The sequence below is a fragment of the Arvicola amphibius genome, chromosome 11, assembly GCF_903992535.2.
Source record: "Arvicola amphibius chromosome 11, mArvAmp1.2, whole genome shotgun sequence".
Taxonomy (NCBI): Eukaryota; Metazoa; Chordata; class Mammalia; order Rodentia; family Cricetidae; genus Arvicola; species Arvicola amphibius.
Genome location: NC_052057.2, coordinates 89,550,425 through 89,564,884, shown reverse-complemented (window position 1 = coordinate 89,564,884; position 14,460 = coordinate 89,550,425).

Genomic DNA, 14,460 nt, shown 5'->3' with positions numbered 1-14,460 from the left:
GAAGGACATGGAGCCTCATGAGAGGACGCAGGTCACCTGAGGTGTATTCCTGTAGACTATTTTATCATTAAGGTCTCCGTTATTCCTTTTTTCCCTACTTCTTCCTGCTATGAAGAGACTTCTTTGCCACATTCTCCTACTGTTACGTTCTGCCTCATAACAATTCTAGAAACGTGGAACCAAGCAGTCCTGGACCACATCCTCTGAAGCAGGCAAACTAGATAATTCTTTCCTTAAATTGGCCACACGGTGACAAAATCGACTCACTTTCCTTTGCAACAGGCTTTTTAAAAAACTGAGCCAGATGTGCAGGAGGTAGAGGCAGATAGAGCTCTGAATTTGAGGCCAGTTCTGGTCTACATAGTGATTTCTAGGACAGCCAGAGCTACGTAGAGAGACCCTGCCTCAAAACAGAACAGAACAAAGACAAATACAATGTGTATAGGTTGTTGCCTGCAAGTGTATTTATTTGTGCACCACATGCATGCCATGCTAGAGGAGGCCGAAAGAAGGCCTCAAGCTGGAGGTAGGCAACCATGTCGGTGCTGGGAGTTGAGTCTGGATCCTCTGGAAGAGCAGCAGTGCTCCTAACCACTTTGCCGTCACTTCAGACCCTGCAATAGGTTTTTTGAAACTTTTTACTGAATCTTCCGCTTAGGATAAGTAATTTACTGTTTATAATAGGAACATAAAATTTCCTTTAGCAACATCTAAGCTTAAAAAGTGAACTATAGAAAACATAGGCTAACGGGACACATCTTATATTGTCTTGGCAAAAGTTACGGCTAAATGAAGTGTGGAAAATCCTTTATTACTTTTCAACAATCCAGGAAGGCAGGATAGATCTGAGTTCAACAATCCCCCCAAGGCCACTGTGTAAGAAGGTAAGAAGCGAGGATTCAGACCTAGATGTCTCTATCTTTAAAGTCAGTGGACTGCATCTTGTCTCCCTTAGACCATGACTGTAATTTTTTCTTTCCTCCTAGGGCTGGAGCTCTGGACTCTTGATTGTAGTTTATTATCTAACACAGTAGTTCTCAAAGTGTGTGTCTTTCAGGCAGTCTTTTAGATAAATCCAAATCCCAGGACCCTATGGTCTGTTCTGTTCTAGTTTGTTCCAAGTGAACAGGAATTTCTTTTAAGATTACTTTATATGCAGTGTGACAATACATTTAGGAGAGGTTTAGGAGAGCATGTACTAGGGTTGACTGTTTTCATCTTAATGCATTGGGAGAAATATGCTGATCAGTTTTTGTTAACTTGACTCAACGTAGTGTCACCTGGGAACCTCAGCTGAGGAATGGCCTCTATAAGACTGGTCTGTAGGCAATTTTCTTTTCTTTTTTTTTTTTTTGGTTTTTCGAGACAGGGTTTCTCTGTGGTTTTAGAGCCTGTCCTGGAACTAGCTCTTGTAGACCAGGCTGGTCTCGAACTCACAGAGATCCGCCTGCCTCTGCCTCCCGAGTGCTGGAATTAAAGGCGTGCGCCACCATCGCCCGGCTAGTAGGCAATTTTCTATGAAGGCATTTTGTTGATTAACCATTGCTGTGGGAGGTCACAGCCTACTGTAGGCAAGGTCTTCTCTGGGCACGTGGCCCAGGCTTGTATAAGAAAGCAGGCTGAGAAAGCCGTGGAGTGAGCCAGTAAGCGGCACGCCTCCATAATCCATCTCTGCTTCAGTTCCTGCTTCCAGATGCCTTCCCTGCTTGAGTTCTGGCCTTGGCTCCCCTCTGTGATGCGCTGTTATTGGGGCCTGTGAGCCAGAGAGACCCTTTCCTCTCAAGTCACTTTTGGTCACGGTGTTTATCACAGCCGCAGAGCAGCAGACCGGGACAGGACCAGGTAGTGCTCTCCTGGCCGCTCTCCTCTCTTCATCTCACCATTTCCCTCTTCGCCCTTCCTTGTCTCAGCCTGGAGGACAAGTGAGTTCTCCCAACCTTGCTCTATCGAGTGCTTGACCTCCCCAGAACTCGAGGAAACCATGAACGTATCTATTCTTGTGAAGTTAAAAGGGTTAGCCTTCGCCAACGACTCAAAGGAGCCACTGACACTTGGACTGGAATCTGGGCTGCCATTCGTTAGCTCTGTGACTTTTGAGCAGGTCATGAAACTGACCTCGATTGACTCGTGTGTGAAATGGGGACTTTATAGCACCAGGCTCATAGAAGGGCCGATATGAGGAACAAACGAGTAGTTACTAACATTCTCATAAAGGAAGCAGACCACAGACCACAAAGAGGTGAGAAACCCATTTCAGAACAGCCTTGTGTTAGGAAGTGAATGGGGAACCATGCTGTAGGTCCAGCTTGTGCTCCCTCAGTTCCCCCACAATCAACGCTAATGTGGGGGCCCACAAATGTGAGTCCTGTTCCACCTTGACTAAAGGTCAGAGAGGTTGAGTTTATTTTTGCTCTTTCAAAGTTGTTGACAACAGGTATGTCTACAAACAAGATATCCTAGGTGTGGTTACTTGGTGTTTTGGACATTAAGAAGGCCCATAGAGGTGGATCCACTCCACCTTGACCAAAGGTCAGAGAATTCAAGCCTATTCCTGCCCTTTCATTTTAAAACAGGAAGTTTGACTTAGGGAGTGGTTGCCTACAGGATACTAGGATGACTAGGGTGTATTTGCTGCATATCCTGCCCAAAACATCAGAATGCTTAACTCAGGAAATAGTGGCTTGATGTCTCAAGTATTGAAGCAAGTGACTGTTCTGGTTGTTCTTTGTGCCATGTTAAAGCAGTCTTTTGTCTGCTCCCCCCCCCTTTTGTATTGGAGTAAATGAGTGTATGGAAAATAAATGTGGGCGGATTCAATACTCAGTATTCACTGAGTTGCCCTCCCAGTGCTATTCTGTGTCTCTGTATTTCTTTCCTATCTCTGCTCCTCCTATGTAACTTTTCTAATCTACACGCCCCTACCCTGGAATGTATGAACCAGTTGTGGCTGGACCACAACAGACGTCACCCCAGCGTGTCTCTTAGGACACTAAGTTCTGGCATAAACTTTATGTGGGAAGGACAGTGTGGTCAAAAGAACTGCCTGCCACTCGTTTAGACAAGCATGTCTCTTGTTCTGAGAAAGAGAAGGCCAAGGATCTGAAGGTGGCCGTTAGAGGGTCCTTGAAAGCGAGAGAGCCAGAACACAGGGATGCGACTCGCAGTCAGACGGCACACACCAGACTCCTGCCTTTACCACTTTCTACCTGACGGTTTTGTTTTTGCTTTGAGACAGGGTTTCTCTGTGTAGCCCTGGCTGTCCTGGAACTCACTTTGTGGATCAGACTGGCTTTAAACTCAGAGATCCACCTGTTTTTGCCTCTGAAGTGCTGAGATTAAAGGCGTGTGCCACCACGCCTGGCTCTTTAGAGCAATGTACTGGGCTATCATTTCCTCTTTATCTTCAACTGTCATTGAGCAACGACGTATCTACCTCTGTTCAGTTTTTAGATGTAAGCAAAGCACACAGAGAGAGCTCAATAAAGAGTGTCCCAGATGGGACTTTCAAGGAGCTGAGTGGGGCAAAGGTCTACATATCTGATTGGTTGAAGAATCCTGAAAGGACAATTCAAATGACGAATGCAATAATGACACCTCATGGCTAGTTTTATGTCAGCTTGACACAAGTTAGAGTCATCTGAAAGGAGGGAACTTCAATTGAGAAAATGCCTCCATGAGATCCAGCTATAGGACATTTTCTTAATGATTGATGGGAGGCCCAGCCCATGGTGGATGTGCTATCCCTGGGTCCTGGTATATAAAAAGGACCCTAGATCCTTTCAATAGGAAAGCAGGTTCAGACAATTAAAGAAGCGTGTGAAATGCTCAGCCTCACTAATATGCAAATAAATGCAAATCAGTATAACAATGCAAGCCTTTGTTTCTGGACTGTCAGATTGGCAATAATAAAAATACAGATAGGTCCGTCAAGACTGCTCAGCTGGGAAAGGCACTTGCCACCAAACCTGATACCCCAAGTTGGATCCCAAGGAAACACGTGGTGAAAGGCGAGGACTGATTCTGTAAATTTATTGCTCTCAGACCTCCACCGGGTACCACAGCACATGTACACCACACACACACACACACACACACACACACACACACAAATATATGCATACAAATAAAAGTGACTGCAAAGTTTTAGGGTAGAAAATGATATATGTTTGTGTGCTATTGGGCATTATGTTTTGGTATTTGAAATGTGTATACCATCAACCCAGGAAATTTACTTGTAAGAATTTATTGTAAGGAAATGACTTAGAATGTGCATAGGCCTGTTAAAGCTTAACAAATGCCCTTCAGTGGATGGAGGGATTGTGGTACAAAGGACCACTCAGAGAGCATTACAAAGGATGAGAAAAGTCCTTTTATAAGACGTATATGAAAGTATTCCCCCTCCCCGCCAATCTCATAGCTTGTAGGGGACAATCTTCAGGAGGTGAAGGAATGAAACTTGGGGGCAGTTCCATCTTTGCAGGCCAGGCACTGGGTGAAAATCTTCCAGAGACTGACCTGGTGCGTGGTTTACTTTTCTTATATATTGAAACAGTAAAATTTGTGACTGGTGACCTTTACAATAAGAATGAGTTTTACTGACTGATAAACAGAGCTTAGGGCTAGGGCCTGGAGGAAGGATCTGATAAGTCTAAGGATAGATTCTATTGGTAGAGGATGCAAAGCACATGGGAACTCTCTTATGGGGATTTGTGGTATTCGCTGCAGAATTAGGGCCTGAACAAGGCCCAGGATATTGCGGGGGTGCAGGTGGAGCCTGGCTCCTAATAGAATAGCAAGGTATAACCAGGTTTTTTGACCTGCTTGCCACTCCAGCATTGCAGGTAATCAGGCAACGTTCATTGCATTCCACAGGTCCATGTGATGGACAATCCTGGTTTCTCCAATGTTTATTCTAAGATGTGCTTCCTACACAAAAGCCCTGAAGCCAAAAATAAAAACAGAATAGACAAGAATGGTCTTATTTTTTAAACATACGATGTGTATGGTGTATACTATTCATAGTAATATATACTATATTCCAGTCTTATAAACGAATGAAACCACTACCAATAACAAAAATAACTTGAGCATTTCCCCAGTGGCATACAGACCCAACACGACAAAGATAGCTGTCCCACCGGAGCCTGGGCTGTGAGAAGTTGTAGGGCGGACACATCCTCAGGTGGGATGTTAATGCTCTTTTACTCAGAGAATTTGGCTTACCTATAACCAAAGCGCCTTCTTTTTTTATAGATGGATTTATGCACTTGAACTGAACTCTTTGCACAAGCCTAGAAGTAATACATATCTATATTTACACACGGAAAGAGGAGGCAGGTGGATAAGGATAGTCCAGGCATGCAGCTGACTGAAGGGTCGCACATACAAAGAACTGGAGGTGAACCTTGGGAAACTGGGGGTAGGCTAGGTTCCTTCCAGAAACACCCTTGCTTGTTATAAATCATAGCTTTGTGTGGGTTATTTTAGAACTTTAATGGGCTGAGAAGCTACAACTCTCACCAGGATAAATTTTAGAAAAACATCTCTCCTTGAACGGTTCTTTTCTTCATAGGAACATGTTCAAGGAGAAGTTGGTCGGCTGTGCAGACAGCTTTGCAGGAGCGTCTCTGTCACACGCTGTCAGTCAGTCATGTTAATTTGGCCCGGAGAGAAAGCAACTTCCATAAAAGAGCTTCTGTCTTCATGCAGCAGGTCGCTTACCAATACTGATTTTGGAGCTGTGTGAGAATCAAGCAGATTTTCAGTGAGAAACGAAGCATTTATTCACTATTTTACTCTTTCAAGCCTCTAACACCTGGACAGGCAAATTCTTTGGGTGCAATGTCAGATTTCTCCTTTTCAAATGCCTTCCGCCGCACCAAGCGACTCCCTAGAACCTTTGCATTGCTAGCTCACGTAACTGCCTTCCAGAATATTCACAGTAATGGGAAGGTTGGGGCTAATACAACCCTCACGTTATTGGAAAGACAGGTTTTTTTTTTATGATTTTTTTTCATATGAAACCTGCCAAATCGCTGATGTTAAAATTGGTCATTCTTTATGACATTATTAAGATGCAAACGGTAATCATAGACTGCTAGCTGGGAGATGATTTTGTTTAGTTCCCCCTGGTTATAGATGAGGAATCTGAAGGACTGGGAATTTTAACTGCAGTTTAATGACTAAGAAATAGCAGGGCTCTTTTGTACTGTCTAAACTAATGGTTTATTTATTCATTTATTTACTTTTAATCACAGCTAGGCAAGTAAGGCAAGTAAGTCTCTTTTACCCTTCAGCCCCACATTTTCCTCAGAGATGCCAAACAATCACTCTTCCCGTACTTCGTACTTCTCACCTTCCGCCTTGGAGAATCTCCCTGGTTTACCCACGCGGGACGGGATGTGTCATGTGATTATTGTGCTCCACCAGCCGGAGCAACTCCAACTCAAGGCTGAGCACGTGACCTAAGCCGAGTTGACCCGACTTTCTCCGAGGAATTTGGAAGAGAGACAGGGACTGAGTCATTTTGCCTGTGAGGAGCCAGACTGCAAGGTCATGCCCAGCTGGCTTGCTGCAGCGGGCCGGATCGTCATGATCATCAGAGCCAGGGGAAGCTGAGAAACCACGAGTCAGCAGAGTCTTCAAAGAGAGAGGCACAAAGAAGTATCAGACAAGCCCCAGGGGCAAACAGGGAAGTCGTACACCTGAGTAAAGTCCGGGAAGAGGAGCAGGAGGAAGCTGTGAGACGTTTATCCTGCTCCCAGAGGGCCAGCAGCTGTGTCTTCTCCATCGGATTCCTGTCACCACATTATAACCTGGGGTTCCAACGAGGCGGAATTCTGTAGCACCCTTCTAGTTCTTCCTGAGACACTTCACAATTCATGTGGACCCTTGGCATGGCAACTCATGTCTGAAATCTCTGCCCTTAGGAGGCAAAGGCACAACTGGCGCAAGACCAATGACAGTCTGATCGGCATCGTGAGTTGTGGGACCACCAGGGAACAAAAGGAGACCCTTTTTTCAAAAAGCAAAGCAAAACAAATGACTTCAAAAACTTAAATATACGAATATGTAAGTACTATGGTGATTTTGGGTGCTGACAACTGATCTCAAAGCCTGAAGGAGGGCCTGCTGGACCACCAAACACCCTACCCAGCACACCACTGGGACCATGGTGTGTCCCGTAACCCAGGTATAAAAAATTCAAACTGGTAAGTCTTTTCCAAAAATTAGTGCTCCGTTGTAACGTTACTTGAGAAAAATGACTTAATTGATACACAAAACCAGTTATTTCAAAATAGAAATTATAGTTACAGCCGGGCGGTGGTGGCGCACGCCTTTAATCCCAGCACTCGGGAGGCAGAGGCAGGCGGATCTCTGTGAGTTCGAGACCAGCCTGGTCTACAAGAGCTAGTTCCAGGACAGGTTCCAAAGCTACAGAGAAACCCTGTCTCGAAAAACCAAAAAAAAAAAAAAAAAAAAAAAAGAAATTATAGTTACATTCAAGGACCTCATAGAGGGGATGCGTTAACCCCAGGATGAAGACTGTGAAAACACAAATAGTTGAAGGGAACAAAGAAAACAATTCAGTGTATGGAAATGAAATTAAATAGAGGTAGAATTTCAGAAGAAATGCCAAACTGGAATAAAACTGTAGTGAAAAATATAGCCAGTGAAGTAAAAACCTGAGTGGAGGAGCTGGAAAGATGACTGGGTGGCTCAGTCAATTATAAAGGCAGGCCCATCAGAGGACAATGCCTGATCTCTCAGCGGAGACTTGGAAAGCCAGAAGGGTCTCGCCGCGTGTTGTTCAAGTTTGAAAGACCACAGATGCCAGTTCAGACTACTATACAATATCAACATATTATCAGTTATAATCAAAGGGGAAAGTTTTCCGTCATAAAAACAGATTTAAGGACTTTTTTATGTATACAGTGTTCTGTCTCCATATATGCCTGCAGGCCAGAAGAGGGTGCCAGATCTCATTAGATGTGGCTGTGAATCACCATGTGGTTGCTGGCAATTGCACTTAGGTCCTCTGGAAGAGCAGGCAGTGCTCTTAATCTCTGAGTCATCTCTCCAACCCCGATTTAAGGACTTTATGACCACTATGATAGCTCTACAAAGGATATTGACTAAATACTTGGGTATGAAGAGAAGGTTAAATATTCCAAAAGTAGCACAGGAAATAAATAAACCATTCTTTAACAGTTAGTCAAAAGGGGTCTAAGAAAACACAACCACAACAAAACAACAGGAGTTAATATTATTAAATAATAACTTTTACAAAGCTACAGAGAAACCTTGTCTTAAAAAACAACAAAAAAAAAACCTTTAAATATTAACAGTCTCAATTCCTTAATAAAGAGACATACACTAACAGACAAGATTAGGAAAAAAGATTCATTTTTTGCTGCCTTCAACACACCTCACCACCACTTTAGGGTAGAAGGATGGGAAAAGGTATTTCAAGAAAATGGAACTAATAAACAACAGACATATAGATAGATATTCCAATATCTGACAAAGTAGACTTTAAAACTCTAGTCAGAAGACACGAAGACAGATACTTTGTATTACTATAAGGGAAGAATCCACATAGAGGATACATTAGAGGATACATTTATGCACCAGTCACAGAGTAAATACACCAAACATAGTGCTTTACAAGAGAAATACAATTAAATCTAAAACTACAGATTGACCTCAACACAGTGATAGTGGGTGACTTCAATATTCCACCCTTTCCAATAGACAGGTTATCCAGACAATTATTATATCTCTATTATTAAATAGAGATACTCTGGAATTAAGTGTCACCATAAATATAATGGCTCTACCAGACATTTTTACAGATCATTCCTCCCAAACATGAAGTAATACTTTCTTCTCATTGGCCCATGGAACTTTCTCCAAAGTGAGCCAAATATTAAAACCTGTCTCAACAAATATAGGAAAATTGAAATAGCATCCTACATTTCTTTTCTTTTCTTTTTTTTTTTTTGAGACTGGGTTTCTCTTTAGCTTTGAAGCCTGTTCTGGATCTAGCTCTTGTATACCAGGCTGGCCTCGAACTCACCAAGCTCCACCTGCCTCTGTTTCCTGAGTATTGGGATTAAAGGCATGTGCCACCACTGCCCAGCTTAACAGCCTACATTCTATCTGGTCACAAAGGAACAAAACTGAATTTAACAACAATAGAAAGTACAAAAACTCAAGGAAACTAAACAACATACTATGAATGAAAACTGGGTCAAGGGGGAAATCAAGAAAAAGCTTTAAAATTTTTCTAGAATTGAGTGGAAATGAAAACACAGCATACAAAAACATATGAGACACAATGAAGGTAGTTCTAAGATGAAAATGTATAGCACTGAGCGACCACATAAAAATTTTAAGAGATATTATTTAATAAAATAGTGATGTACCCAAAGACATAGGAAAAATAAGAAAGAATAAAAATAGTAGATGTGATATAATAAAATTCAAAGCTGAAATTAATGAAATTGAAACAAACAACAATCAATAAAATGAAGGGCTGGTTCTCTGAAAAGACTTAACAAGATTGACAAATCTCTAGCCAAATTAAAAAAAGAGAAAGAGAGAGAGAGAAAGAGAGATTACAATAAATCAGAGACAAAAGGGAGACATTACAACAGACACTGAGACAACTTAGATACTTATAAGGACATAAGTTAAAAGTCAATATTCCACTACCGTGGAAAACCTAAAAGAAATGGATATATATGTACAAATTCAGCTTCCTCCCAGAGATTCAGGGATGGTTCAATATACATAACCAGTTAACATAATCTATAATATAAATAAACTGAGTGGCAGAAACCACATACTCCTCTCACTAGATGTAGAAAAGTCCTTTAATAAAAACCCAACATTTCTTTATGATAAAAGTCTTGAAGAATTTAAGGATACAGGGGATATAGCTCAATATAATAAAGGTAATATACAACAAACCCATAATCATGATAGGCATAAAAAAACTCAAAGCATTTCTACTAAAATCAGGACCAAGGCAAAGCTGTCCACTCTCTCCATACCTGCTCAGTTTAGTGCTTGAAGTCTTAGCTAGAGCAAGACAAGTGAAGGTGATAAAGGGGATACAGATAAAAAGGAAACCAAAGTACTGTTATTTGCAGATGAGATGATTCTGTACAAACAAGACCCTATGGACTCCACAAGAAAACTACAGATGATAAACATATTCAGCAGTATAGCAGGTTGCAAATTAAACATGCAAAAATCAGTAGCCCTCCTATGTAAAAACATTGTATGTGCCAAAGAAGAAATCCTGGAAACAATACCACTCACAATAGTCAAAAAACAAAACAAAACAAAAAACAAACAACAAAATCCATTACAATAAAGATAGCCAAAGAAGTTAAATATTTGTAATTTAAGACATTGAAGAAAGAAGTTGAAGAAGATAACAGAATACAGAAAGACCTTTATGCTTATGGATTGGTAGGATTAATATGGTAAAAATGATCATCCTGTCAAAATTAATCCATACAAAATCCCTCTCAAAATCCCAACAGATTTTTTTTAAAGAAATTGAATAAATAATCTCAAATTCCATACAAATAAAAACAATTACAAGCACAAGGCTAGCCAAAACAATCTGAAGCAATAAAGGAACTCCTGGAAGTATCAACACCCTTGACCTTGACTTCAAGTAATACTTAAGAGTAGAAAAATCTTTACCCACAAGTTATACTTCAATAATAAAACAGTATGTTACTGGTATAAACAAACAAACAAAAACCCACATTTATTAGTGACGTAGAATTGAGGACCTTTATATAAGTCCAGGCTCCTACAGTCACCTGATTTTTGACAAGGAGGCCAGAAAGTACCCCCTAGAGAAAAACAGCATCTTCAATAAATAGTTTGATCAAACTGGATGACTACATGTAGATAGATCAACCTAGATCCTTATTTCTAATTTTGAACAAAACTCAAGTCCAAACATATCAAGAACCTCAACATAAGACATGATATATCTGCTTTACCTGAACTTATAGACACAGATAGGGACTTTTTGTACAGGGCCCTGGTAGCACAGGCATTAAGACCAAGAGTTGATAAATGGGACCTCAGAAAACTGAAAAGGTGTGAACAAGCAGCCTATAGAATGGGAAAAAAAAAATCTTTACCCCCTAATATATATGAAAGAGGCTTAGTATCTAAAATATACAAAGAACTAAAAAAGCAAAATATCATAAAAACAAGCAAATTTAAAAATGAGAGAAGACTCTAAATAGAGAGTTGTCAAAAGATAAAATGTAAATGGTTGGTGCTGTGGGAACTCCTTCAGCCAATAGACTTTAAGATACTGGCCCACTTTGGGCGGTTGCCAAGACTCCTCCATGGCTTCTTTGGCTTCTGCCAGGCTTGCTTGGGAGCAGGGCTGCTCTGACTTGCATTCAGGTCGGATCCTTGAATGTCTGTCCCAGGCTTTGGACAATAACCTCACAGCTAGTGACTGCCTGCAAGCTCTGGGTTCCTTGAGATTCTGTCCAACTCAGACCTCCATATGCAAATATGCTGCTCTTAAGTAATTAACTAAATTTGTTAGTAATGAAGTCCCATGTAATTCAGGTACTGATCTAGGACCTGCCTTACTGCTGCAACTGCGACACCTGCTGGCCAATCAAGGTTATTACACCTACAACAATTTTCTGAAAATTATAAATAAATAAATTTGAAAATTGTAAACCAACCCCAAGATAATTGCAGACAATATCACTATCCAGGATTTTTAAGTGTTTATTTATTTTTATTATGTTCTGCCTGTATATATTCCTACATGTCAGAAGAGGGCACCAGATCTCATAGATGGTTATAAGCCATCATGTGGGTGCTGGGAATTGAACTCAGAACCTTTGGAAGAGAAGCCAGTGCTCTTAACCTCTGAGCAATCTCTCTAGCCCCACCATCCAGGAATTTAACAACCTTTTTGTTTCTAGTATTGATGGAATTCTGCAAGAGTTATATGAGCTACTATGTACATATTTTTTTTTTTGTGTGTGTGTGTGATCATGGTGTCCATAAGCTTTGTATTGTGTCCTTAAAGCAATGGTTTGATAACAGAGCCAAGATGAGAAACTTTTAGGAAGAATACAGTCTTTAGCTGAAAGGATTTATACTAATGAAAATAATAACCTTAATTTGATAAGAGAAATTCAATTCATGCCAATGGGTTATGAAACCTTACACAAGGGTATTGAGAGATTATCTGAAAGGATTCATACTGTTAAGGTTGACAATCAAAAATCTGTTAAAAGTTATGATAAATTAGCAAATAGACCATCCCTCCAGGAAGGCAATCACACACCATCCAAATAATACCTAAGGATGAGAAGATATCATTAATGGAAAAATTTAAAACCTTGGAATCACATGTGCAGAATGAGAACCAGAAATTAATTGACTTGATAAAATCATTAGAAATATTCACAAGAGATTCAGGCTTTACAAAAGACAGTGTTAAAAAGATTTGAATCAATTGAGGAACTTGTCAGAACTTATAAGCATGGAGATAAGGTAGAGGCAAAGGATTTAGCATCACCAGTAACCCTCAGAGTCAGAGGTGATTTACCAAAAGTTTTAGCTACTTATCCTGCTATTACCTCTGAAAGCCAACAAATACCCAGTACCCAAATGGATACAAAGACTGTAAATGGAAACCTATAGATATAAAAGATTTAAAAGAAACTAAGCAAGCAGTAGTATCTTATGGCATGCATTCACCATTTAAAAAAACTGATGTAGGTTTAACAATAGAAAAACTGCAGGCTTTAGAACAGATGGTACAGGAGCAACTAGGTGCTCAGCATTTTGAAGAATCATTCAGCCCTTGGAATTCTTCTGTATCTGGAAAATGGAGAATGGTAACAGATTCAACCAGTTGCCCTCTATAATCTGCAATTCCTTTGCCTTCCATATTGCCTAAAGGATAGTTTCTTATAGTTATTGATTTGTAAGATTGTTTCTTCACTATACCTTTACAAGTAAAAGAGAAAAATTTGCTTTCACAGTGCCTACTAATAGGACTTAACCAAAGTTGGTTGCCCCAATGTTGCAAATGAGACTTTGGGTGATTGCCCAAATAACCAGTTGTCTCTGTCATTTATTGCACCTTTTGGAAGTTGCTTGATTCACTTCCTGTTTACTCAAGTAGTACTATTTTCCCTCTCAGGTCTTTGATGGAGTTGAAGACTAGATAGTCATAATTACTTTCCTCTCATGACTTAGCCAAGCCATTTTTTTTTTATTTATTTTTTATTTTTTTTTTTTATTTTTTTTCGAGACAGGGTTTCTCTGCAGCTTTAGAGCCTGTCCTGGAACTAGTGGTCTCTTGTACTATAAATGTAGATGAAAGCATGCATGAGCCTCTTGGTTGCTGGATTTGGTTCCAGTTCCCAGCGCACTCAGAGAACTGCTAATCACTACTCTTTCTGTGAGTTTATCCCCAGATAAATAAACCTTTGTTATACTCCATTCCAGGCTATTGTGGAGCTCTTTTGTATGCCAACAGCCAGGAAATTTTTAAAAAAATGTTTAGCATTCTTAGCCATCAGGAAAATAAAAACCAACTGAGATTTTATCTTACCCCAACCATAGTGGTTAATATAAAAGAATGTCAACAAATGCTGGCATGGATGTGGGAAAAGAGAACACTTATTCACTACGTATGGGGGTGTAAACTGATGCAGACACTATGGAAATCAGGGTGGAGTTTCCTCAAAAAGCTAGTAATCTATCAACAAGAGCTGTATATAATTCAGCTATACCACTCTTGAGCATGTACCCAAAGGATTCTATATTCTACTACCGAGATACTTGCTCATTCATGTTCATTGCTGCGCTATTCACAATGGCCAGGAAATAGAAACAACCTGGATGTCCATCAACTGATGAATAATGTAAATGTAATATATTAACATAATGAAATATTATTCAACTGTTAAGAAAAGCAGAATGTAAAATTCACAGGTGATTGATGGAGCTGGAAACAAGCACCCCGAGTGAAATAATCCAGACTCAGAAACATAATCATCACAAATTTTCTTTCACATGTAGATGCTAGCGTTGAATCTTTAGATAGGTCTGTCTCATTTAGAACACCCACAGAGGTCAGGAAACTAGTTAGGAGCAATGTGGGGTTGGCTCTAGAGAGGGGAGGTATAGTTTAATGATATATAGGGCAAGAGACAGCTAATGGGGCAGTAAGAGTTAAATAGGGTAGAAGATGAGAAAGCAGAGTAGAGGAGGCACTATGGGAAGGGGTATCTAACACTAAAGACTTTTTAAAAGATATGAAAACATACTACTGTAGAACTTTCCTACAATATATACATACATAAATATCTAAATGGAGTTACTTTGTAATGGGGTGGCAATGGCTCTCCTAGACACTTCAGTGTGGCACAAATAATA